At 47.0% G+C, this 25,774-nt stretch overlaps 1 protein-coding gene across 2 annotated transcripts in view; it reads right to left on the bottom strand.

The window, feature by feature from the left end:
* POGLUT1 (protein O-glucosyltransferase 1) overlaps positions 1-25,774 on the bottom strand; it is a 78,245-nt gene that overhangs the window by 26,960 nt on the left and 25,511 nt on the right. The gene's annotated exons all lie outside the window — the stretch shown is intronic.

The raw sequence follows: 25,774 nt of genomic DNA, 5'->3' as shown, positions 1-25,774 counted from the left end.
TTAGTAGATGCCGCCCTCATCTGCTCTAATTCATCCCTCTGAGCATCCAGTTTAGTGTCTAACCCGATTTTCACCTCCTCTATCTGGTTCCCCATCCGTTTGATTTCCCGGGCGGATTGCTCCCCTATCTCCCGCAATTTGCCTTCCATCCTATCTTCTAGCCCCGTTAACCCATTCTTTACCTCTTTTATCCCGTTGTCTAACCCCGCAAATTTACTGTCCAACCCCTCAAATTTATTGTCCATATTGTTTAACCCGTCTCTTAATTGCTCACTAGTACCCCTCGCTTCGTCCCTCATTGCCCCAATTTGGTCTCCCAGCCCCCTGTTCTCTTCCATGAGGGCCCGCATTTGCAGCATGAATAGGCCCCAATCCATCGGCGGCGCTGCTACGGTCGCGGGCGCGGCGAAATTTGGTGCCGTTGTAACCACGTGCGCGAGGGCGCCATTTTGCGCACCTGATACTCTCTCAACCACCTCCTCATTGCTCTCCTCTATTTCTTCCCTGTGGTCCTGGGTTACCCCTAACCCCTCTTCTAGCTCACCCACCTGCATCCGATCGCCTTGACTAGCCATGGCGCGATTTCAAAGTTCGGGTTTTTCTAAAACAAAACAAAACAATTTCGGCCGCTCGTAATTTTGAGCGCGTTAAGCGCGCTTCGGGTCCAATCCCGCTCCCGACACCAATGGTTACGGGACCGCGGCGAGGATGTTGTTTGCCGAGCGGATGGCCGCCGCGCCCGAACAGTTACCCCGACTAACCCGATTCCTGAACGTTGGCCGAATCGCGCCACAGATATTCAATGAGGGAAAAGACAAAGGCGACACGGATGTGAAGAAGAGGAAGACAGAAGTAGGGAATACGAATATAATTTATTTCTATTTACAACCAAAAGTAACCAAGGAAGAAGGAAAGATAATAAAATAAAGACAGAAGGAATCAAGGAGACACAGTGAAAATTCTAGCTTAACTAAACAGGCTTAATTAACCCAGGGCAGAACAAACAAAGACGGACTCACACGGGGAATTGCAGAGTGGATTGGCTGGAAGGAGGTGGGTGGCTGGAGGGGGAGGAAGGCACGGAGCTGGCTGGAACTTGATCCCGCACGGGACGTCGGGCTGGACCTCGACGGCCGCCGATGCCACCGATCCTGTCGTGTGCGCAGGGTAATGGGTCGGAGCTGCTTGGTGGAGCCAACGCTGCTGGTGGGGGGTCTGGCGTGACGGGTTCTCTCTCCCTCTCTCACAAACTCCAGGACTCTCTTCAGGCTCGTCTGTGATCTGATCTCCTCCCTCCTCCACTCTCTCTGGGGGCGTCTTCCTCGGGTTATATAAGCCCCACCCTTGACCCTTTTGCGAACCTCCCCCAAACGTTCTTTCTCCGTCCTCTAAAGCCAACTCCTCGTTCTGGGTTGGTCGGCAAGGGCTGGTTCACTCCTCCCCTCTATGACGAGGTGGAGACAACGCCTTTCTTCCCCGACCTTACCTCGTGGCCAATGGTGGTTTTGGGGCGATTCGAGCTAGCCCCAGCCAAAGGGCAGCAATGGCGAACGAAGAAAACCGCCCAAATGCAGTTGGCAATTGCAGCAAACCTGGCAAACCTGGCACTTTGAAGATGCCATGTCGGAGGGATCTACTTTATTTAATGCAGTGCAATGGAGTGTCAAATTAATGGAAGACAAATCCTTAGCCGAATACACAGAATAAGGATATAACTACTGAACAGGGAGATATGGTGTCCTGCGTGTATGCTTTGTGGAATTAACTACGGGAACGCCCTTTGACCTTTATACAACAACAAATGCAGGAAGGAGGGTGACTTTTTACAACTATTCACTACACAACAATTAAAAAAACAACATTCTCATATCCACAACAATATATATATTATATATATATATATATATATATATATATATATATATATATATATATATATATATATATATATATGTGTGTGTGTGTGTGTGTGTGAATGAATGAATAAATGATCGTTTTAAGGCCATTTTTGCCCACTAGGGGTTGGCCTTGCGGGCCCCATGACAATCATCATGGTTCCCTGTTTGAGGCAATGTTTTTATGGCCGGATGCCCTTCCTGACGCCAACCCTTACAAGCAAAAAAGGCAGGCCTTGCGCAGGCCCCTAAAAGCGCTGGTAGACCTGCATGCAAATCGGACCTGGCAGGAGTAATGCCCTGTCGGTGGATCAAGGGGTCTTACTCCTATTAAGAGGAGTGGTCCCAATTGTATGACCATGCATTGTGGCCCTTCGGGGGCATGATGCATGTGTTTGAATGACCATGTGCTTCAGCCTTGGGGTTGAGGCACATGTGTAATGTTATTGGGACAGCCTTGTTGACGTTGTGCCTTGGCCATGGGGTCAAGGTGCACGTCCGAGGCTGTTAAAATGTTTGACTTTTTACCTTTTTTCATAGTAAAAAAGGCAGGCCTTAACTGTGGCCTCATAACAGTTAATAAGCCCTCGTCGGAATGGCATGGTGTTGAAGTCATGGGGACTCACTCCTATGGAGGAGGGGTCCAATTGTATGACCATGCATTCTGGCCCTTCGGGGTCAGGATGCATGTGTTGGAATGACCATGTGCTTCAGCCTTGGGGTTGAGGTGCATGTGAAATGTTATTGGGACAGCCTTGATAGACGTTGTGCCTTGGCCATGGGGTCAAGGTGCACGTCCAAGGCTGTTCAAATGTTTGATTTTTTACCTTTTTTCATCGTAAAAAAGGCCACTTCATACGTGGTAAATAAGCCCTCGTCGGGACGGCATGGTGTTGAAGTCACGGGGACTCACTCCTATGGAGCCCTCCTGGAGGAGGGGTCCAATTGTATGACCATGCATTGTGGCCCTTCGGGGTCAGGAAGCATGTGTTTTGATTGACCATGTACTTCAGCCTTTGGGTTGAGGTGCATGTGCATGCTAATGGGACAGCCTTGATAGACGGTGTGCCTTGGCCATGGGGTCAAGGTGCACGTCCAAGGCTGTTTAAATGTTTGATTTTTTACCTTTTTTTATTATAAAAAAGGCAGCCTCATAAGAGGAAAATAAGCCCGAAATCTGGATTGGCGGCTCTGCTTGATGTTTAGCCAATGGGGACCAAAGAATAAATCTGTCTGTTGGCAGAGTGGCCGGGCTGAGGCCTCCGGGACGGAGGTGACGCTTTGGTCTAGGACTTCGGTCCACAGGAGATCGGGACAGCGCTCGTCACGCTGTTATGTCATTGAATATATATATACTAGCGGGGTCACCCGTGGGAATCCCACGGGCATGGATGTGTGTGACATTTCGACATATTGAGTTATATGCTGCACATTCATTTTTACAAAATGGTTACTGGCAAGTCATCAGATCCAGAAATGGTGTGAATTTAGTTATTTCACATAATATGTGACCCCTCACTCCTCTCCACCTGACACTCTCCTGTCTCCACCTGACACTCTCCTGTCTCCACCTGACACTCTCCTCTCTCCACCTAGCACTCCTCTCCTCTCCAAACCCTCACATCCCTCTCCTTTCCAATCCCTCACCTCTCCAATCCCTCACACTCCTCTCCTCTCCAATCCTTCACACGCCTCTCCAATCGCGCCTCACACTCCTCTCCAATCGCGCCTCACACTCCTCTCCAATCGCGCCTCACACTCCTCTCCAATCGTGCCTCACACTCCTCTCCAATCGTGCCTCACACTCCCCTCCAATCACTCCTCTCCAATCGTGCCTCACACTCCTCTCCAATCACGCCTCACACTCCTCTCCAATCGTGCCTCACACTCCTCTCCAATCGCGCCTCACACTCCTCTCCAATCGCGCCTCACTCGCCTCTCCAATCGGCTTTCCCCGTCTCGTTTCTCTCCTTTTTCTCCCGTCTCGTTCTTTTTCTTGCTCCAAATCGGCCCGTCGGAATCGGAAATCGGCCCGTCTCGCCCGTCGGAATCGGAAATCGGCCCGTCTTGCTTTTGTGCTTGTGCGTAAATAAATTGTGTTCATGACACCATTTCTGGTGTTGGGCTAGCGGCTAGGGTGCCGGCTTAGGATCCTGGGTTCGAATCTCGGTCGATCGCCGAATTAATGCCAGGGGGGTTGACTCAGCCTGTCATCCTTCCGAGGTCGGCTAATTGAGTACCAGTTCACTGGTAATTCCCTGTTTGTCGTTGAAGGCGGCAAAAAGGGTTGGCGTCAGGAAGGGCATCCGGCCGTAAAACATTGCTTCAAAAAGGGGACAAAAAAACAACAACTACCACGGTCCCCGAAAAGGCCAACCCCCGCTTTGCGGGGAAAAATGGCCTCTAAACGGTGGTTTTTACACCATTTCTGGATCTGATGACTTGCCAGTAACCATTTTGTAAAAATGAATGTGCAGCATCTAACTCAATATGTCGAAATGTCACACACATCCATGCCCGTGGGATTCCCACGGGTGACCCCGCAAGTTTGCATTGACGTTCGTCGATGGACTCGTTCGCCCGTCTCATTCGTTTTCTTGCTGCATCCTGTTCAAGTCTGCGTTCTTCATCGATCGTCTCATTCATTTTGGAAATAGAAGTTTCCACGCAGCGCATGAATTGTCACGATCCTCAAGAGGAATTTGTCTCGTAATCATCAAATGATAAATGGCAAGTAAATTATATTGTGGAAAATTAAAGATTTCAAATAAACCTATTTAAAGTGTATTCGCACATAACTAATTTTAAAAAACGAAGAAATATCTCTCGGTAATTTCCTGAAACATATTTTACTTCCGGCTAATAATGTTGAATTAAATAAAAACGAAGAAATATATGTCGGCATCATTGTTGACGTTTTTGTGACGACTGTCATCAAACGAAAAAGTAATATATCTTAACGGAAAAGCAAAAGCGAATTTTTAATATATATCGACACGTTGCCGTCGGTGTCATGTTGGGCGGTGTATGATACACCATGACGCGATTTTAAAAAATATATCTGCATTTTCCCGCGTGTGTGGAATGTTCTCAATTATTGCTGACACCGACTCTAAAACCATCGATAAAAATGAAATCATATGGTGAGTTAGATTGGAGATAAAGGCGTGGGAGAGACTCAATGGCCTTGAAGTTACAGGCATTTGAGAATTCATTTCGTTCTATAAACGGCAACTTTCATCGGATTTTCTTCTCGTTTTTTTTCAACCGAGTCTAAAACTATGTTAGCGACTGTGAAAAATGAAATGATATATCGAATTTAAAATAGATATCGACACATTGCCGTCGGTGTCATGTTGGGCGGTGTATGATACACCATGACGCGATTTTAAAAAATATATCTCTGCATTTTCCCGCGTGTGTGGAATGTTTGTGGAAAATTAAAGATTTCAAATAAACCTATTTAAAGTGTATGCGCACATAACTAATAAAAAAAACGAAGAAATATCTCTCGGTAATTTCCTGAAACATATTTTACTTCCGGCTAATATGTTGAATGAAATAAAAAAGAAGAAATATATGTCGGCATCATTGTTGACGTTTTGTGACGACTATCATTAAACGAAATAGTAATATATCATAACGGAAAAGCAAAAGCGAATTTTTAAGATATATAGACACGTTGCCGTCGGTGTCATGTTGGGCGGTGTATGATACACCATGACGCGATTTTAAAAAATATATCTCCATTTTCCCGCGTGTGTGGATTGTTCTCAATTATTGCTGACACCGAGTCTAAAAGTAAAACCATCGATAAAAATGAAATCATATGGTGAGTTAGATTGGAGATAAAGGCGTGAGAGAGACTCAATGGCCTTGAAGTTACAGGCCTTTGAGAATTCATTTCGTTCTATAAACGGCAACTTTCATCGGATTTTCTTCCCGTTTTTTTTCAACCGAGTCTAAAACTATGTTAGCGACTGTGAAAAATGAAATGATTTATCGGATTTGATTTGAAATAAAACTGGGGGAGAGCAAGACACCACGGGCCTACAAAACAGGACTCAAAGCTATGCGAGTTAATAAAATGGTGGATATTTGTTTATAGCCACTCCCAGAATGGGTGGAGCTATGGGTGGAGCTACTCTGCAAACCGAGTAAGCCACACCCCGGACAGACACCCAACAGATAGACAGACAGACAGACAGAATCATCTACGGCTATTATAATATACTAGCGGGGTCACCCGTGGGAATCCCACGGGCATGGATGTGTGTGACATTTCGACATATTGAGTTATATGCTGCACATTCATTTTTAAAAAATGGTTACTGGCAAGTCATCAGATCCAGAAATGGTGTGAATTTAGTTATTTCACATAATATGTGACCCCTCACTCCTCTCCACCTGACACTCTCCTGTCTCCACCTGACACTCTCCTGTCTCCACCTGACACTCTCCTCTCTCCACCTAGCACTCCTCTCCTCTCCAAACCCTCACATCCCTCTCCTTTCCAATCCCTCACCTCTCCAATCCCTCACACTCCTCTCCTCTGCAATCCTTCACACGCCTCTCCAATCGCGCCTCACACTCCTCTCCAATCGCGCCTCACACTCCTCTCCAATCGTGCCTCACACTCCTCTCCAATTGTGCCTCACACTCCTCTCCAATCGTGCCTCACACTCCCCTCCAATCACTCCTCTCCAATCGTGCCTCACACTCCTCTCCAATCACGCCTCACACTCCTCTCCAATCGTGCCTCACACTCCTCTCCAATCGCGCCTCACACTCCTCTCCAATCGCGCCTCACTCGCCTCTCCAATCGGCTTTCCCCGTCTCGTTTCTCTCCTTTTTCTCCCGTCTCGTTCTTTTTCTTGCTCCAAATCGGCCCGTCGGAATCGGAAATCGGCCCGTCTTGCTTTTGTGCTTGTGCGTAAATAAATTGTGTTCATGACACCATTTCTGGTGTTGGGCTAGCGGCTAGGGTGCCGGCTTAGGATCCTGGGTTCGAATCTCGGTCGATCGCCGAATTAATGCCAGGGGGGTTGACTCAGCCTGTCATCCTTCCGAGGTCGGCTAATTGAGTACCAGTTCACTGGTAATTCCCTGTTTGTCGTTGAAGGCGGCAAAAAGGGTTGGCGTCAGGAAGGGCATCCGGCCGTAAAACATTGCTTCAAAAAGGGGACAAAAAAACAACAACTACCACGGTCCCCGAAAAGGCCAACCCCCGCTTTGCGGGGAAAAATGGCCTCTAAACGGTGGTTTTTACACCATTTCTGGATCTGATGACTTGCCAGTAACCATTTTGTAAAAATGAATGTGCAGCATCTAACTCAATATGTCGAAATGTCACACACATCCATGCCCGTGGGATTCCCACGGGTGACCCCGCAAGTTTGCATTGACGTTCGTCGATGGACTCGTTCGCCCGTCTCATTCGTTTTCTTGCTGCATCCTGTTCAAGTCTGCGTTCTTCATCGATCGTCTCATTCATTTTGGAAATAGAAGTTTCCACGCAGCGCATGAATTGTCACGATCCTCAAGAGGAATTTGTCTCGTAATCATCAAATGATAAATGGCAAGTAAATTATATTGTGGAAAATTAAAGATTTCAAATAAACCTATTTAAAGTGTATTCGCACATAACTAATTTTAAAAAACGAAGAAATATCTCTCGGTAATTTCCTGAAACATATTTTACTTCCGGCTAATAATGTTGAATTAAATAAAAACGAAGAAATATATGTCGGCATCATTGTTGACGTTTTTGTGACGACTGTCATCAAACGAAAAAGTAATATATCTTAACGGAAAAGCAAAAGCGAATTTTTAATATATATCGACACGTTGCCGTCGGTGTCATGTTGGGCGGTGTATGATACACCATGACGCGATTTTTAAAAATATATCTCTGCATTTTCCCGCGTGTGTGGAATGTTCTCAATTATTGCTGACACCGAGTCCAAAACCATCGATAAAAATGAAATCATATGGTGAGTTAGATTGGAGATAAAGGCGTGAGAGAGACTCAATGGCCTTGAAGTTGAAGTTACAGGCGTTTGAGAATTCATTTCGTTCTATAAACGGCAACTTTCATTGGATTTCCTTCCCGTTTTTTTCAACCGAGTCGAAAACTATGTTAGCGACTGTGAAAAATGAAATGATATATCGAATTTTTAATATGTATCGACACGTTGCCGTCGGTGTCATGTTAGGCGGTGTATGATACACCATGACGCGATTTTAAAAAATATATCTGCATTTTCCCGCGTGTGTGGAATGTTCTCAATTATTGCTGACACCGACTCTAAAACCATCGATAAAAATGAAATCATATGGTGAGTTAGATTGGAGATAAAGGCGTGAGAGAGACTCAATGGCCTTGAAGTTACAGGCATTTGAGAATTCATTTCGTTCTATAAACGGCAACTTTCATCGGATTTTCTTCTCGTTTTTTTTCAACCGAGTCTAAAACTATGTTAGCGACTGTGAAAAATGAAATGATATATCGAATTTAAAATAGATATCGACACATTGCCGTCGGTGTCATGTTGGGCGGTGTATGACACACCATGACGCGATTTTAAAAAATATATCTCTGCATTTTCCCGCGTGTGTGGAATGTTTGTGGAAAATTAAAGATTTCAAATAAACCTATTTAAAGTGTATGCGCACATAACTAATAAAAAAAACGAAGAAATATCTCTCGGTAATTTCCTGAAACATATTTTACTTCCGGCTAATATGTTGAATGAAATAAAAACGAAGAAATATATGTCGGCATCATTGTTGACGTTTTTGTGACGACTATCATCAAACGAAATAGTAATATATCATAACGGAAAAGCAAAAGCGAATTTTTAATATATATCGACACATTGCCGGCGGTGTCATGTTGGGCGGTGTATGATACACCATGACGCGATTTTAAAAAATATATCTCTGCATTTTCCCGCGTGTGTGGATTGTTCTCAATTATTGCTGACACCGAGTCTAAAAGTAAAACCATCGATAAAAATGAAATCATATGGTGAGTTAGATTGGAGATAAAGGCGTGAGAGAGACTCAATGGCCTTGAAGTTACAGGCCTTTGAGAATTCATTTCGTTCTATAAACGGCAACTTTCATCGGATTTTCTTCCCGTTTTTTTTCAACCGAGTCTAAAACTATGTTAACGACTGTGAAAAATGAAATGATTTATCGAATTTGATTTGAAATAAAACTGGGGGAGAGCAAGACACCACGGGCCTACAAAACAGGACTCAAAGCTATGCGAGTTAATAAAATGGTGGATATTTGTTTATAGCCACTCCCAGAATGGGTGGAGCTATGGGTGGAGCTACTCTGCAAACCGAGTAAGCCACACCCCGGACAGACACCCAACAGATAGACAGACAGACAGACAGACAGAATCATCTACGGCTATTATAATATAGATATATATATATATATATATATATATATATATATATATATATATATATATATATATATATATATATATATATATATATATATATATATATATGTTGGATCGGGACTTAGAACTTGGGACTCAGAAGACTCAGAGAAAGGAGCAACGGATATATTTATTAGAACTCGATACACAAGCTTGCGGAGAAGCAGGGAGTTGCAGAAGGCTCACATGAAATGACCAACACTACAACAAGATGCTCTGAAATAATTCGATTAAAACTTGCTTTATATAAGGAATATCGGGTGTGGTTTCAGCTCACAAGATACAGAGACAGAATGGGCTCATTGGCCCTCCCACCATAGTCCCATCCTGTTGTTCAGTTAGTTAGAGGAAGCTCATCCAAGGCCACTCATAGGTTAGCTCAGATAAGGAGATGGTCAGCCATATGTGGCAACATGTTTACAACTTTCTGTAAAGAAACCTTGGTTGGGAAAGTACAAAGGGAGGGGACACTCATAAATGTGTCAGCCCACAGGATATTGGCAAAGTTATGAAGCAGGCAGAGAGATAACAGCTGCAACCAAGGCCAGGAAGGGGAACAAGAGATTGTGCCCACACAGGCCAAGAGCTCACAAGCACAGAACTCCTTATTAGGATATTACACATCCTCAATGCACAAGAAAGGACTAAGTATTATAAAAGAGTACAGCAATCAGTCAAAACAAAACATATAATTGGTTATACTTGGTAAAGCAGCAAGAGTTAACAAAGGGGGAGGGGCATTACAGCTCCCTACATACCGCCCTTTTGGATCTAAGATACAAAGTTATCTACGAGCCAATCAAAGGCCTTTATTTCAAACAAAGCAGAAACAAATCAAATCAGGAAAGTCTTTCAACATATCACGCGAAGGCAGCCCAGTGAGCATGTCCCGTACCCAAAGCACCACACATACTCAGTAGGATGATTCGCGTCTGTATGTGAGTATACAAAGTATACAATGTAAGTCCGTATAAGCAGGGTGATCAAATGGCACGAAAAATCCTCCAAGAGAGGTGAGATAGACAGTGTAAAGGGTTCACTAAACATACCACGCGGATGCAGCCCAGTGAGCATGTCCCGTACCCGAGTACCACACATCGCACTCAGCAGGATGATCCGCGGGTATGTGGGTGTAAGTGGGTGTATGATGTAAGTCAGGTGTAGATGGGTGTATGAGGTGAGACCGTAGAGGCATGAAGATCGAATAGCGCGTCAAATCCACAATGAAGACCTCTGGTTCCGCCGGGGTCCACACCCAGGAAGATCTCCCGACCCACCCTTGGAGCACAGAGGTGCGGCCAGGACTCCCCCCTGACGGGAGCTCGCCCAAGCTTCCCCAGGTGAAATCCTTGTAGATCTTCGGCGCTCAATCGATATTCATGTTCATGAGGTCTCTTACATGCTGGTGATCTGGGGAAGACACAACATCGTCAGTATCAGGTGGCTCAAACCTATGGCCATAAAACAAAGCATAACGGTCCAAAGGAGGGAGAGCAACTTCCTTTGGGTCAAAGTCGAGATCGTCCGAGGCGATGCTGCTTCCATCGCTGCTATTCCTGGACGAATTCGTAAAACAATCAGATTCGGAACTCAGAGTATCTCCACGATCGAGTTCCACTCCATCCGGGCTTGGGTTTGCAGTTGGGTCCAAATCCCGGACTGGGTCAGTGACGTTTGACTCACTGTGAGCTTGTGAGACATAAAGGTGAGCTCGTGAAACATAAAGAGGCAAGGCCTGCATTGAGACATAAACATCAGTCGGAGACCCTTGCAAGTGGCCCACATCATCATTGGTAACATCAGCAGTAACATTATTCTCAGGTGGCGTAGGCCTGCGGCGTCGGCGGCCAGCAACAGTCATAGCCTTACACATCGAGAAAAAACGAGAGGAGTCCCTTAGGAACTCGTTGACGTCTGCATGCGACATGTTGGGGCCCAGAGTAATCGGCCTCCTGGCAGCCTGAAATGCTTCGAGGTCCGCAAATGTGTAATCAACATCATTATCGGTAATATCAACAATGGAAGAACAATCTTCGGAAGCGGAGATCTCATTGTCGCGGCCCAGTGACTCGTTCGGGTCGTCGTTCCAGGATCCGCGATCTGCAGTCACGTCGGCGGCTGGTGTGTCATCTGGACCTGCGATCAGCTTGTCGATCATCACCATGGCCTTTTCTGTTGTCGTCTTCAGTGTCCATCCTGTGGAAAACTTTCTCACACACGCAAGGACTAAAGCCTTGATTATTACACAACTGACCACGATTCCAAGGACTATTGCCAAGGCGGTCAATACCCACTTTACTATCGTACCTGTCCACCCTTTGAACCAGTCAGTAAGCCACTGGTGGGAAGCTTCCCGATCCATTCGATCCCTTGTCAATATATGAGCGCTTTCCCTTAACCTTATAATAGCAGCACTGACCCCCTGTGAAGGATCACGAATAAAAGTACAACATCTACCCTCAATTATCCCACATACCCCTCCTCGTTCTGCCAATAGCATATCTAACGCAACCCTATTTTGCATAACCATTGTACGCAGGTGGACAACCGTGTCCAACATTTCGTCATGTGCTGTAGCGGTGGCGTTGGCCACACTTTCTAAGATTAACGCAATTTTGTCAATGCGGTAACTGCTCATGACCGTCCCAGCCCATGGGAAGAAGAAACCAACGGCCTTCTCCCAATCAGCGCCGTGTAAGGTGGTGGTGTCGTCGTCGTGCCAATAGGTGCTTCGTTGTGTCCTTATGGGTGCAGGGGTATTATGCAAGTGTAGTCGCATTTCCATTTCTGGGAAAACTGATCCTAAATAGCAAATTCCTCCCCAATTATCAGGTAAATACGGGTAAGCTTTGTTCCCGCATACAAACATGGTCCCGTGTGGAGCCACTAAATGAGTGGTCATGCAAGTGCGAAGGTCTGGGATAGTGTTTGTTCCGTTTTCCCCTTCCCATGCCAACTGGAGGTGTGTGAGGTTATGTAAAGGCGAACTTGTAACATTTACTAACAGCATGTGTTGCCCTTTCCTAGGGTCCGCGAGGAGGGTATCTCTACACACGGATTTACCTACCATTATTTGGCCCTTTCCTTCTAAGCAGAGGGCCCCCTTAGCCGGCTTAACCCAAACCGGCGCCGGACGTTCCTCGAAGTGTCGGGACTCGATGGGGGGAGAGTACTGAAAAACTCGTTTACACGCGGTTCCGTCAGAACCTTGGCTTGTCAGGGTTGTACTAAGGCATTTGGTGTCTAGTGGCTTTGAGCACAAATCATTGAGTGATAGGGGTAACACTACCATTGGTATTCCTGCTGTGCTGGTGCGGGGAAGGTGCATACACATCCAACACCGTGTCCTATTCTGTAATGTGGCCATATGCCGTGCGACCTTCCAGTATGTGTTCTCCTCTGGCTTCCTTCTTACTTCCTGGGCAGGCGGGGTCTTAATGACGTAAGCGGCGCAACTAGGTCGTAAGTAGGGTGTAGTTCCATTTGGGATTGTCGTGCGAGGGGGCCATATTCCACATTCGAGTATCATTGTTGTATCCGGGCCAATGGGGGTATAATGCAATAAGAGGGTAGTATTCTCAATGCCCGTGCCCCATCGATATCCTGGGGCATATCGACTACTTATGTCCCCAGTGTATGTTCCGTTTTCCACTTTCCTAACCTTAGTCAGGACTAGGCGTGGTCTTGTCATGCGTGCCTGTGGTGTCTTATTGTGTACCACTATAGCTTCCACCCATCTTACAGATAACCACTTAAAGCTTGTTTCCAAGTTACAGCAATTCACCGCTATTTTGTCTCCCCAGCGAGCCGTTATATACTTCACGGGGTAGAGGGGAAATGCTGAATAGTTGTCGGGTCCTGGGTACTTGGGGAGGTCCTTTCTCGATAGCTCAAAGTGCAAGAGCCTATACTTGGCAGGGGGTTTTCGGCAGTTCCCCAGAATTCCCATCATCATGACCGTCATCGCCACCCTTAGGAGACTGTAGTGCCCTAGACGGTGCATTGTCTTCAGCAATGTGAGGTGCGGTGTCTTGTGTGGCTTGTGGTGCGGGGATGGACAACTTACAATGGGTGGCGTGGATCCAAGAAGGTTTACCCTCGCAGAAGACTGCCGTCGGTGTGACCAGTAGCACCTGGAATGGTCCCTTCCACCGTGGCTCCAAAGCAGCCTTGCGGGTGAAGTGCTTTACGAGCACCCAGTCGCCGGCCTGGAAGTCGTGGATGGCGTGGCCTATTGGTTCAGGCAGCGCCTCTCGTACTCGAGCATGGATGCTGCGTGCCACATTGGACAAGCCTATGCAAAATCTCAAAAGCATGTCATCCATTACTGGCAAAGCAAGGGTGGACATGTCCGTTGGTGCTGAAACGGGCAAGCTCATAGGTCGTCCCATTAATATTTCGTGGGGGGAAAGGCCCGTAGTGCGACCCGGGGTGGAACGGATGCTCATCAACGCAAGCGGGAGAGCCTCTGGCCACCTCAAGCCTGTGTCTGCGCAAAGTTTCGCTAGTTTATTCTTTAAAGTCTTATTCGTTCGTTCCACAAGTCCCGATGACTGTGGGTGGTAAACGCAATGGAAGGACTGTTTAACGCCCAACGCCTTCAGGATGCCCTTAACCACCTGCGCCGTGAAATGGCCCCCTTGATCCGACGAGATTATCTGGGGAATGCCAAATCTGCACATAAAATCCCGCACGAGGCGCTTCGCTACTGTCGGGGCATCGGACTTGACGCATAGGTATGCTTCGACCCATTTGGTGAACGTATCTACGATTACCAACACATAGAGAAACGACATGCTTGGTTCCAATTCTGTAAAATCGAACTCGATAGTTGCGAACGGCCCACTAGGCGGGGGCCGTCCCCCGTCATGTGCATGTCTCGGCGGCGCCCCTCTATTGTGTTGCTGGCAGACCACGCACGATCGGCACACTTCGGATACAATCCGTGACAGACCTGGCGCTGCCCAAGTGTAGTTTATCTGTCCCATCACCCCCCTCTGGCACACATGACCATTCTGATGAGCCATGCGTGCCAGCCAAGGCAATAAAGCCTGGGGTGCTATAGGTTTCTCGTCAAGGGTCCATATTTCTCCTGGCCCGAGGCGTATCGCCCCTCGCTTGAGCCAGTCCTCGTGTTCGGCCGTCAGTGCAGCGTTCTGCAAATTTATGATATCGTCCTTAGTTGGTGTGGCGGGTGGTCCCACAGTCGGTATGTCAGCAATCTGTGCGGATGTCTTCTTTGCTCGTGTCACCATTGGCATGTTGCGTTCTATCTGTTGGTTGGCGGCCTTTCCTGCCGCCTCGTCCGCCCTTGCATTGCCCCGGGCAACGTCAGTGTCCGCCCTTTGGTGGCCACGACATTTAATTACCGCGATAGCGCGGGGAAGTAAAATGCTTCGGAGGAGCCCTTCTACCAACGCGCCATTTTTTATCACTGAACCTGCAGATGTGAGAAAACCTCTCATCTTCCAGATGGCCCCTTTATCGTGGACTACGCCGTGAGCGTAGGCCGAATCTGTGTAAACGTTGACGGCAAGGCCTTCCGCCAAGCTGCACGCTCTGGTCAAGGCGCACAGCTCCGCCTGCTGTGCGGAAAATGTAGGTGGAAGACGCCCGCTTTCCACCGTTTCGCTATCCGAGCACACGGCGTACCCGGACAACAGGGACCCGTCCCATGCGCGCCTAGCTGATCCATCGACATAATATGTACAGTCGGGGTATTCTAAGGGATTGTCCTTTAAATCCGATCGCACCGTGGAGACTAGCTGCACAACGTCGGCGCACACATGGGGTTCGCCCTCCTCAGGGGTGGGCATCAGTGAGGCTGGGTTGAGTGTCGTGCAACGTTCGATCGTGATGTTGGCTGCAGTGATCAGTGCGGATTCGTATTGCATTAATCTAGTGTTAGACAAATGCTGTGTGCTTCGCTGTAACAACAGCGAAGTGACGCAATGCGGTACCGGTAGCGTTACTGGGTGTCCCATAACGATGTCCGCTGTTCTTTCTACTGCGTACCTGGCCGCTGCCACGGCTTGCAGGCACACCGGAAACCCTTGTTCGACCGGGTCTAACTTTTTACTAAAGTAGGCTACCGGCCGCTCCTTATCCCCATGGGTCTGTGTCAAAACTGACTGGGCGAAACCTCCCACGGCGTGAGTGTAAAGGGTAAATGGTTTCGCATAATCCGGGAGTCCTAATGACGGTGCCGTGACCAACGCCTTTTTCAGCCCGTCAAAACATCGCCTCAATTCATCCGTCCATACCAATTCGTCCGGGGCGTTTGATTTGGTCGCCTCGTACAGTGGCTTAGCCAGCAGCGCAAAATCAAGTATCCAAGTGCGGCAATATCCCGTCATACCTAGGAAGCGCAGCATTTGCCGTTGCGAGCGAGGGCGAGGCAGCTCCATGATAGCGGTCACCCGTCCAGCATCCAATTCTCGTTTTCCGTGCGAAATGGCGTGTCCCAAGTAAGTTACAACCTTCCGCACAAACTGAAGTTTTGGTCTGCCTACTTTGTGGCCTTTGGCCGCCAAGGCCTTTAAAAGGGCCATGGAATCCATTTCGCACGCCTCCTTCGAAGGGGAGCAAATCAACAAATCGTCAACGTATTGCAGCAACACTGACCCTCCCTTCAATTCCACATCCGCCAGGTCGCGGTGTAGCGCCCGGGAAAACAGAGTGGGGCTATCTGAAAACCCCTGAGGTAGTACTGTCCAAGTATACTGGCGCCCCCTATGGGTGAAAGCGAACAAGTATTGTGACTCAGCCGCGATGGGCACAGAGAAAAACGCAGAACAAAGATCGATAACTGTGAAGTATGTTGCGTCTGGCGGGATTGACATCATGAGGGTTTCTCCATTTGGAACTAGTGGGTGTATGCCCTGTATCACCTTGTTCACCTCCCTTAAATCCTGTACAAACCTCCATTTGTCCTTTGACGGCTTTTTTACTGGCAAAATTGGTGTATTACATGGGCTGTTTGTTTCCACGATAATTTTCTGTTCCACTAGGGATTGAATTACTGGTGCTATGCCTACGTCGGCCTCAGGTCGTAGCTTATACTGTTTTACGTTTGGCAAGCGCATCCCCGGCTGCACTGCTATCACTAGAGGTTTGGCGTCTCGCATCCGTCCAACCTCACCGTCGCTCTTAGGCCATAAATTGTCTGGCACCTCCGCTAGGAGGTAATCTGACTCACCCGGGTCCGTTAGCACTGCCCTCATGGCATAGGTGCCCTTAGGGGGCAACTCTGCTACTTCGAACACTCCATCCCTCCGTTGTGTCTTGAAGTCAATTGAGAACCCTTCGCCATTTTGGAGCCGTTTCAAAGTCCAGCGGCCTCTCTTACTCCGATAACCTTGTAAGGGAACTTCTCGTAACCGCCCCACCATCCAACCTACACTTTCCGGCGGCCACCCCTTGGCAGTGGTGAGGGTAACATGGGCGGCCGCTCCTTCGGGGTATTGGGTCAACGCACGCTGACTCGAGGTTAGGACTGCCTCGATACCTATCCCCTCACGGCCGATCCATATCCGTGATAAATGTAGAGGCATGCGCTCGCCCAGCTTTTCCTTAACCTTCTCTCGATAATTCTCGTCCTCGCCCGTTGCATCATAGTACGCAGTGCAATGGGGTGGATTATCCTTTAAGTTTTTTATCGAAATTTGGTGCAGTTGTAGCCAATCTCGCAGAACTGAACTGTCCAAACACACATTATCTATGATATGCGTCCAAGTAGCCAGAGCCCCTTCATCCAAGCGCCACCAATACGCGGTGGGGCCGGGCCGAGACAATGCCGTCATTAACAAGTCGCGTTTAGATTCCGCGACGTCTACGAAAACTCCCTCCTCTGTACATGAGATTTGACAGCCCAATCGGCACAGTAAGTCCCGTCCCAACAAATTTGTCGGGGCGGTAGTGGTCATCAAGAACGCATGTTTAGCCTCCAGCGGGCCGCATGTTACTCGCACTTCCTCCGAAATAGGAAGCGCTTGGGGTAAACCCGAAACACCCAGTATTTGAACGTTCCTCGCCGTGGGGCGCAAAGAGGGCAATTGCCCCTTGTTAATTGTGCTGCGAGTCGCACCCGTATCGACGAGAAATTCTAATTGTCTTCCCTCCACGTCCAACGTCAAGGTTGGTTCCTCTGCCGGTGTCATGGTCAAGAGAGGACACTCCTTGGGCGACCCGCCAGCGTCCCGTCAATAGGCCCCTCTATTGTATTGGGGCGAAAACCCCTTACGAGCACTTGGGCAATCACGTATCCAGTGTCCCATTTGCTTGCAATAATGGCACGGTTCCTGCGGAACCGGTGGTGCGGAGGGCATAGGTCGTCCCTCTACGGCGCCCCTTCCGCCCAGCCGGCGTTCTGGCGGCCCCCTCTGTGACTGGTTTACTGGTTGCCATTGCGGCGGACCCCGAGGTGGGGCCCAGTTCCCCCTTGGTCCATTCTGCATCCCACTATTGGGGGGTGGTCCAGGGGTTTGGAGAAGGGGTCTTGGTGGATACCAATTTTGGGGAGGGGGCCCTTCTACGGTCCAAGTTTGAGGGTTTTGAGGAGGAGGGGGAAGAGGGGGTGGTATTGTCCATTGCTGTCTTATCTCGTCCATATTAATTAGTCCAAAGTCCTCAGCAGTACAACCTTCGCAGTCGTTACCTTCGCGGTGGATCCACTCTCCATTGGGGAATTGGCCCCTATAGAAAGGCAAACCGCTCCTCCCGTGGTCCTCATAACCCCGGACAGGCCCCCACTTCTGGCACTGTTCGCGTAGGTAGTTCTGACTCTGATCCCCTTTTTTATTTTGATTAAATTGAGCCCGTTTCTCCTGGACAAACATTTGCAATATTTCCTCCTTAATATCCTTCTTCTCCTCTAAGGAGGAGCCCGGGCATTGTTCCAGCTTGTCGCATAATTCGTTGGTTGTCATTCCCTTCCAGCCGAAGAGGACGGACTGTACCTGTTTCTTTAATATCGGCCGAAGCCCCTCGATTAAATATTGATTTACCAATGGTTGGGGTAGCCCTCCCAGCTGCATCGGACCCAGTCCTCCCCAGCGCGCGATGGCCTTTTCCAACCTTTCTCGGTAATCTCCAATTTGTTCTCCTGGTTTTTGTTTTATGGCCCCGATTTTTCCCCAATCCGGAACCCCTGCTGGCAACAGCGCCTGCTCAATGGCATCCAGCAGCCGGACCTTCAGTGCCTCCCATTGCGCTTGTGTTATCTGGCCCGGTCCTGCTGCCCTTGGGTTGACCGGCGGCCAGTGTGCTCTTTGTCTAGCCCTTTCCCATACTTTGGGTGGGAGCACGGATACTCCCATATGAGTTACGTCTCGATAGTCGCACTCGCCAGCTAAAAACCAATTCGACATGGTTGGCACTATCTGCCGTGGATCCTCAATAAGCAAATGTTGAATCCTTTCCCGCATTACCGTTAAAGAGGATTCTTTCCATGGTACCCTTTCTCGAACCCCCTGACCTTGAGCATTAACTCCAATAATTTGTACGGGGCACAATGTTTTCCTTCCCATTGTTTCCTGACATTCCAATGGGGTAGTTTGTGAGGTCTCTTTCCCATTACAGCCTACCAGTGAGGGGTATAACCCATCCTGTCCTATCGGTGGCGGGAACCCTGCGATGTCGGTCCCGTCATCTATTCCGTTAGCCCCGAGTTGTGCAAACGGACTTCCCTGGCTCGGGTGGTTCTGGGGTATCTGGGGCGCGATGGCAGCGGGGTTACAGGGAGGTGGTGGCGGGAGCGCAGAAAGGGTAGGTGGTGCCTGAAACCCCGGGACAGGGCTTAGGTCTGGGGCTGGGGAGGGTAAATTGGTCACTACTTCCCCTACCGCAGGGTCTGGGTTTTCAACGAGCGACATCAGTCGCGCGTTGGCCTGCCTCTCTATTTCTTTAATCGCTTCATCCTGCACTTTATTCGCCTGTTTCCTCAGACCCTTGAGTTTTGTTACCTCACCAGCCAAGCTGGCCTGTTTCGACTTTGCGTGTCGCTTCATCGCTTCTTCCTTCCACCAACCAAAGACTTTCCAATAGTCAGGCGGGAAGTGTTTCGTGGCCTGTTCCAACTTTTCTAATGCCTCATACAACGCGTCCAATTTTTCCAGCGCAAAAGACCCTCCTTCGGGCCACGGTTCACCTAAATCCTTAGTCAGCGCAACCCATGACTTCCCTGGTCTCGCAGCATCATAGCCATACCTCCGAAACATGAAAAATGCTGGGGTATTTCTAAGCGGTTCACCTGCCTTTACAGTCTTATTACCTATCCTGTTCCCCATCCTAGGAAAATTTAGTTTACCGACGTAGCCTTGTACCCGTGAGGATCGCCCGCCTCGCGGTACAGCCGTCTACCTAACTCTGAGAGGCTCGCAGCCTTGTACCCGTGAGGATCGCCCGCCTCGCGGTACAGCCACGCTACCTACTCTCCTGAGAGGATCGCCCGCCTACTCAGCCGTCTAACCTACCCTTACTGTACTCTCCTGGCGTCCTACGCCCTTATAATACTTCTAATCTTACTTATAATTCCAACGTCTCCCGGGTAGGCCTCGGATCGGGACACCGCCCTTATCCTTACCCTCACAACCCAGAGATCTATTACTCCTTATCCACAGGCGCCCAACATGGGGCACTTCCCCTTACGTAACGTTACCCTAACGAGTCCATAAACAGTCAGTTGCTCCGGGACCCAAGCGGTCCGTATTTAAATTTAGGTTCGTGGATCAGGTTTGAGCAGGGAACGGAACAAACGGCATCCGAGCAAGAGAGTGGGTTACAATTTGGACTGACCCCCAGGCTAAAAAGGAAAAACAAAAGAAAACCACAGCTCACCTGACCCGGATCAATTGCCAGCTGGTCTCACCACTCACTTGCCTGGGACCGCGTCCCGGACTGCACAGACTGATCCCACCGCTGCCACCACTTGTCGGATCGGGACTTAGAACTTGGGACTCAGAAGACTCAGAGAAAGGAGCAACGGATATATTTATTAGAACTCGATACACAAGCTTGCGGAGAAGCAGGGAGTTGCAGAAGGCTCACATGAAATGACCAACACTACAACAAGATGCTCTGAAATAATTCGATTAAAACTTGCTTTATATAAGGAATATCGGGTGTGGTTTCAGCTCACAAGATACAGAGACAGAATGGGCTCATTGGCCCTCCCACCATAGTCCCATCCTGTTGTTCAGTTAGTTAGAGGAAGCTCATCCAAGGCCACTCATAGGTTAGCTCAGATAAGGAGATGGTCAGCCATATGTGGCAACATGTTTACAACTTTCTGTATAGAAACCTTGGTTGGGAAAGTACAAAGGGAGGGGACACTCATAAATGTGTCAGCCCACAGGATATTGGCAAAGTTATGAAGCAGGCAGAGAGATAACAGCTGCAACCAAGGCCAGGAAGGGGAACAAGAGATTGTGCCCACACAGGCCAAGAGCTCACAAGCACAGAACTCCTTATTAGGATATTACACATCCTCAATGCACAAGAAAGGACTAAGTATTATAAAAGAGTACAGCAATCAGTCAAAACAAAACATATAATTGGTTATACTTGGTAATTGGTAAAGCAGCAAGAGTTAACAAAGGGGGAGGGGCATTACAGCTCCCTACATATATATATATATATATATATATATATATATATATATATATATATATATATATACATCCCAAGGCTAAATTGACAGTGAGCACAACTTCTAACGGAATAAACAAACAGGAAAGGAATATATATACAGCAATACCCCGTTTTACGCCATTTCGACCTACGTCAAATCCGACTTTACGCCACTCTTCTGGAGTAAATTTCAGTTCAGCGAACGTCATTATGTGCGACTTTAAGTCACTCCTACATCATAATAGGAGGACGTGAAAAAAATTATTAATTTTTCCTTAAAAATATATTTAAAATAAATAAAATAGTACATAAAAATTAACAATACAAGAAGCTAAAAAACAATTTAAAATACAATAAAAAGCACATTTAAAATATTTTTAAAATGTACGTACAGTATAAGTACACGTAGCTGCTGGTTCTCATTCAAAACAAAGGCGACGCCATCTGCATTTTGTCCTGTGCTGCGGTCGCGTGCTTGCTTTGCCTTTCACTGTTATTTTTGTGATTATTCCTTTGCTGTGTCTGTGTTAGCCATGGGTCCTAAGAAGGATAGTGCTAGTGTTTCCAAGCGTAATGTGGTTACGATGGAAGATAAGTTAAATCTGATTAAAAGGTATGAAAAAGGTGAAAAAGTGTCGGTGATAGCGCATGCCTTAGGGCTGCCATGGTGATGGTATCGACCATCATTCATGATAGGGAACGTATTCTCGCATACGTCACTGAAAAAGTGCCCGGTTACGCCATTACGCCCGGTTTACGTCAAAAACCGAGTTACGTCTTATGGAACCAATTAATGACGTAGGCCGGGGTATTGCTGTGTATATATATATATGCTAGCTTGGCGTCATTACTGAGGAAAGGGCTCATTTTAGCTGAGGATAATGACTGTACCTGAGTTGCTGTGTTGTCATGATTTACACCAATCATAATACAAACAATTATTTTGCACAAATGTATTTGTTGTGTTTGTGACATTAAATTTTTATAAGCAATTTATGTTGAAGATTTAGGTTGAAAAAATATATAAAATTCAAAAAAGAACCCCTCAGCACAGACATAGGGGAGGGGTAGGTGCAGACTGGAAGTTTGGGACGATAACACCTCACCACCACGTAATTCAAAACACCTCACCACCAAGTAATTCAAAACAACTCACAGCCATAAAACACGTAATAAAAACACCTCACCACCACTAAATTAAAAACACCTCACAGCCATAAAACACGTAATTCAAAACACCTCACCACCAAGTAATTCAAAACACCTCATCACCAACTAATTCAAAACACCTCACCACCAAGTAATTCAAAACACCTCATCACCAACTAATTCAAAACACCTCACTACCACATAATTAAAAACACCTCACCACCACGTAATTATAAATACCTCACCACCACGTAATTCAAAACACCTCACCAGCACGTCATTTAAATACACGTCACCACCACGTAATTCAAAATACCTCATCACCACGTGATTCAAAACCACCACCACGTTGTTAAAAACACTTCACAACCACGGAAACAAAAGTTTGAGGGAGTCGTTAAATGACAACACAGACACTACCCAGATGTGTAGATATATAGACAAATGACTGTACCCGAGTTGCCGTTTTGTCATGGTTTACACCAATCATAATTCAAACAATTATTTTACACAAATGTATTTGTAATATACGTGATATTACCTTTTATAAACAATTGAAGTTGAAAAAAAAAATTTCCCGAAAACATATCTAAAAAAAAAAAAAATTGGAAATTTTTTCTAAAAAAATACACTTAGGACATACCGACGGGAGTGATATGTGCATACCAGAAGTCTGGTACGATTTCACAAAATTTTGTGGTAGTCCAGTGACAAGACAAGACAACACAAGACAGACACTGCACACACATATATATATATATATATATATATATATATATATATATATATATATATATATATATATATATATATATATATATATATATATAATCAACGAACATAACAGCGTGACGAGCGCTGTCCCGATCTCGTGTGGACCGAAGTCCAAACTGTCACTGTCACCAAAGCGTGGCATTAGAATCAGGTGCACCAGCTCAGGTGCAAATGATTAGAACATCGTTAGAGAGGATCTTGGAGGAACCTGTCTTATTTAAACCTCAGACATTTAGTTTGGTTTGCTCTTTGTTGTTGAAGTGTGCGGCGTCACCATGCCTAGACCAAAAGAGCTCTCTGATGCCTTCAGAAAGAAGGTTATAGATGCCTACGAGTCTGGGAAGGGATTTAAAAAGATCTCCAAACAATTTGAAATCAATCATTCGACTGTCCGGAAGATCATCCACAAGTGGAGAAGATTCCAAACAACTGCCAACTTGTTCAGGCCAGGCCGCCCCAGCAAGTTCAGCCTGAGAGCAGACCGCAAGATGCTGAAAGATGTCTCTAAGAACCCCAGAATGTCATCACGGGACCTACAGGTAGTTCTTGCCACAGTTGATGTCAAAGTGCACGAGTCTACCATTAGAAAGAGGCTGCACAAATTTGATCTACATGGGAGGTGTGCCAGGAGGAAAAAGAACATCAGGGCAAGACTAAAGTTTGCCAATGAACACCTTGGCAAAGACCAGCACTCCTGGAACAATGTGCTCTGGACAGATGAGTCAAAGGTAGAGCTATTTGGCCACAGTACCAGAAGACATGTTTGGCGAAAACCAAAGACAGCATTTGACCACAAGAACCTGATACCAACTGTAAAGCATGGTGGTGGAAATATTATGGTTTGGGGCAGCTTTGCTGCATCAGAGCCTGGGCAGCTCACCATCATAGAATCCACGATGAATTCTTCATTGTACCAGAGGGTGCTTGAGGATAATGTGAGGCCATCTGTTGGAGCGTTGAAGCTCAACCGAAGGTGGACCTTGCAACATGACAATGACCCTAAACATACCAGTAAATCCACCAAGGAATGGCTGAAAAGAAAGAAATGGAGGGTTCTGGAATGGCCAAGTCAAAGCCCGGATCTAAATCTCATCGAGATGTTGTGGGGGGATTTGAAACGAGCTGTGCATGCAAGAAACCACACAAACATCGCACAGCTGAAAGAAATCTGCATGGAGGAGTGGGCAAAAATTTCTCCCAGTCGATGTCAGAGACTGGTAGACAGTTATAAGAAACACCTAATTGAGGTTGTTTCTGCCAAAGGGGGCAATACCACCTATTAGAGCCAAGGGTGTACTTACTTTTTTCACATGCGAAATTTGCATTTATGTTTATTTAAATTATACAATGGACTACAAAATGTAAATGTTTCATGATATTTGTTATATTATATCACCTGTTATATTTAGCCTGGTGTTGGCTTAGCGGTTAAGGTGCCGGCTTGGGATCCTAGGATCCTGGGTTCGAATCCCGGTCGATCGCTGAATTAACGCCAGGGGGGTTGACTCAGCCTGTCATCCTTCCGAGGTCGGCAAATTGAGTACCAGCTTGCTGGGATGAATGATCACGGTGTGTACCCCGGTTTAGAATAGGTACACCGTATCCCTGCGCATCATAAGAGCGTGACCAAGGGTTGGCGTTAGGAAGGGCATCCGGCCATAAAAACATTACCTCAAAACAGGGAACCATGATTGTCATGGGGCCCGCAAGGCTAACCCCCGCTCTAGCGGGGAAATGGCCTTAAAACGATCATTCGTTCAATATATATATATCACCTTTATCTATCAATATTGTTGAAATGAAGATCAAATAGCTGTATGTTGAAATATGTTGAAAAAGTCAAAAGTTTACATGGGGTGTACTTACTTTTTCACGTGACTGTATATATATATATATATATATATATAGAGGGTGAGAGAGAGACGGGGAGAGGAGGAGAGAGAGGAGAGAGAGGAGAGGGAGGAGAGAGAGGAGAGAGAGGAGAGAGAGAGGAGAGAGAGAGGAGAGAGAGAGGAGAGAGAGAGGAGAGAGAGGAGAGAGAGGAGAGAGAGGAGAGAGAGAAAGAGAAAGAGAGAGGGAGAGAGAGAGAGCGAGAGAGAGAGAGAGAGAGAGAGAGAGAGAGAGAGAGAGAGAGAGAGAGAGAGAGAGAGAGAGAAAAAAAAAAGAGAGAAAAAGGAAACTGAAACTAGCAAGTAAGAGGGTTGGGATAGGAAGGGTTAATGGGGGAATACAGATCATGGGCCAGGATGGGGATGAAATGAGGTGGTGGTGCACTGCCTGATTGAAGTCCTGGGGGTAAGAGTGGGAAAGACGGGCCTCGAGCAGACGGTTCCATGGACGGAAAAGGTAAATGAGTGTAATGATGAAGAAAAGAAAAATATAGATATTGCATATCCCTTGCCCCTGCATATCATTCGTGCAATGCCTGAACTAATCACTCACAAGGGGGGATAAATTCCTTCCCAAAAGGAATCGTCAATCCAGTGAGAGCTGTCTACAAGTTTACAGGCTAATGTACGAAACGTCGATTCCTGACCTCAACAAGATCAAAAATTGGTTTAATCTATCTATAATTCCAGTAATCTCTGTCTGTACGTTTGTCTGTGACCGCTGTTTCTCGACAACCACGGGTCCGATATACTTTTAACTTGCCAGGTATATTGCTGGGGACCCGAGGATGTGCCTTTTCAAGGTTTCATATTAATCGGACAATTACTTACCGAGCTATGTCCAAAAAACGATTCAACCAATCAGAGAGCAGCGAACGATCGCGTGTGCCGAACGTGGCGGGCACACTCTGCCTCGGATGGCACATTTGAGAGCGTATTCATTTATTTCACGTTTGCAAACTATGTTGGCGTTAAACTAT

The sequence above is a fragment of the Myxine glutinosa genome, chromosome 4 (genome assembly GCF_964187855.1).
Source record: "Myxine glutinosa chromosome 4, kmMyxGlut1.1, whole genome shotgun sequence".
NCBI lineage: Eukaryota > Metazoa > Chordata > Myxini > Myxiniformes > Myxinidae > Myxine > Myxine glutinosa.
This window is presented reverse-complemented; position numbering and strand designations above follow the sequence as displayed.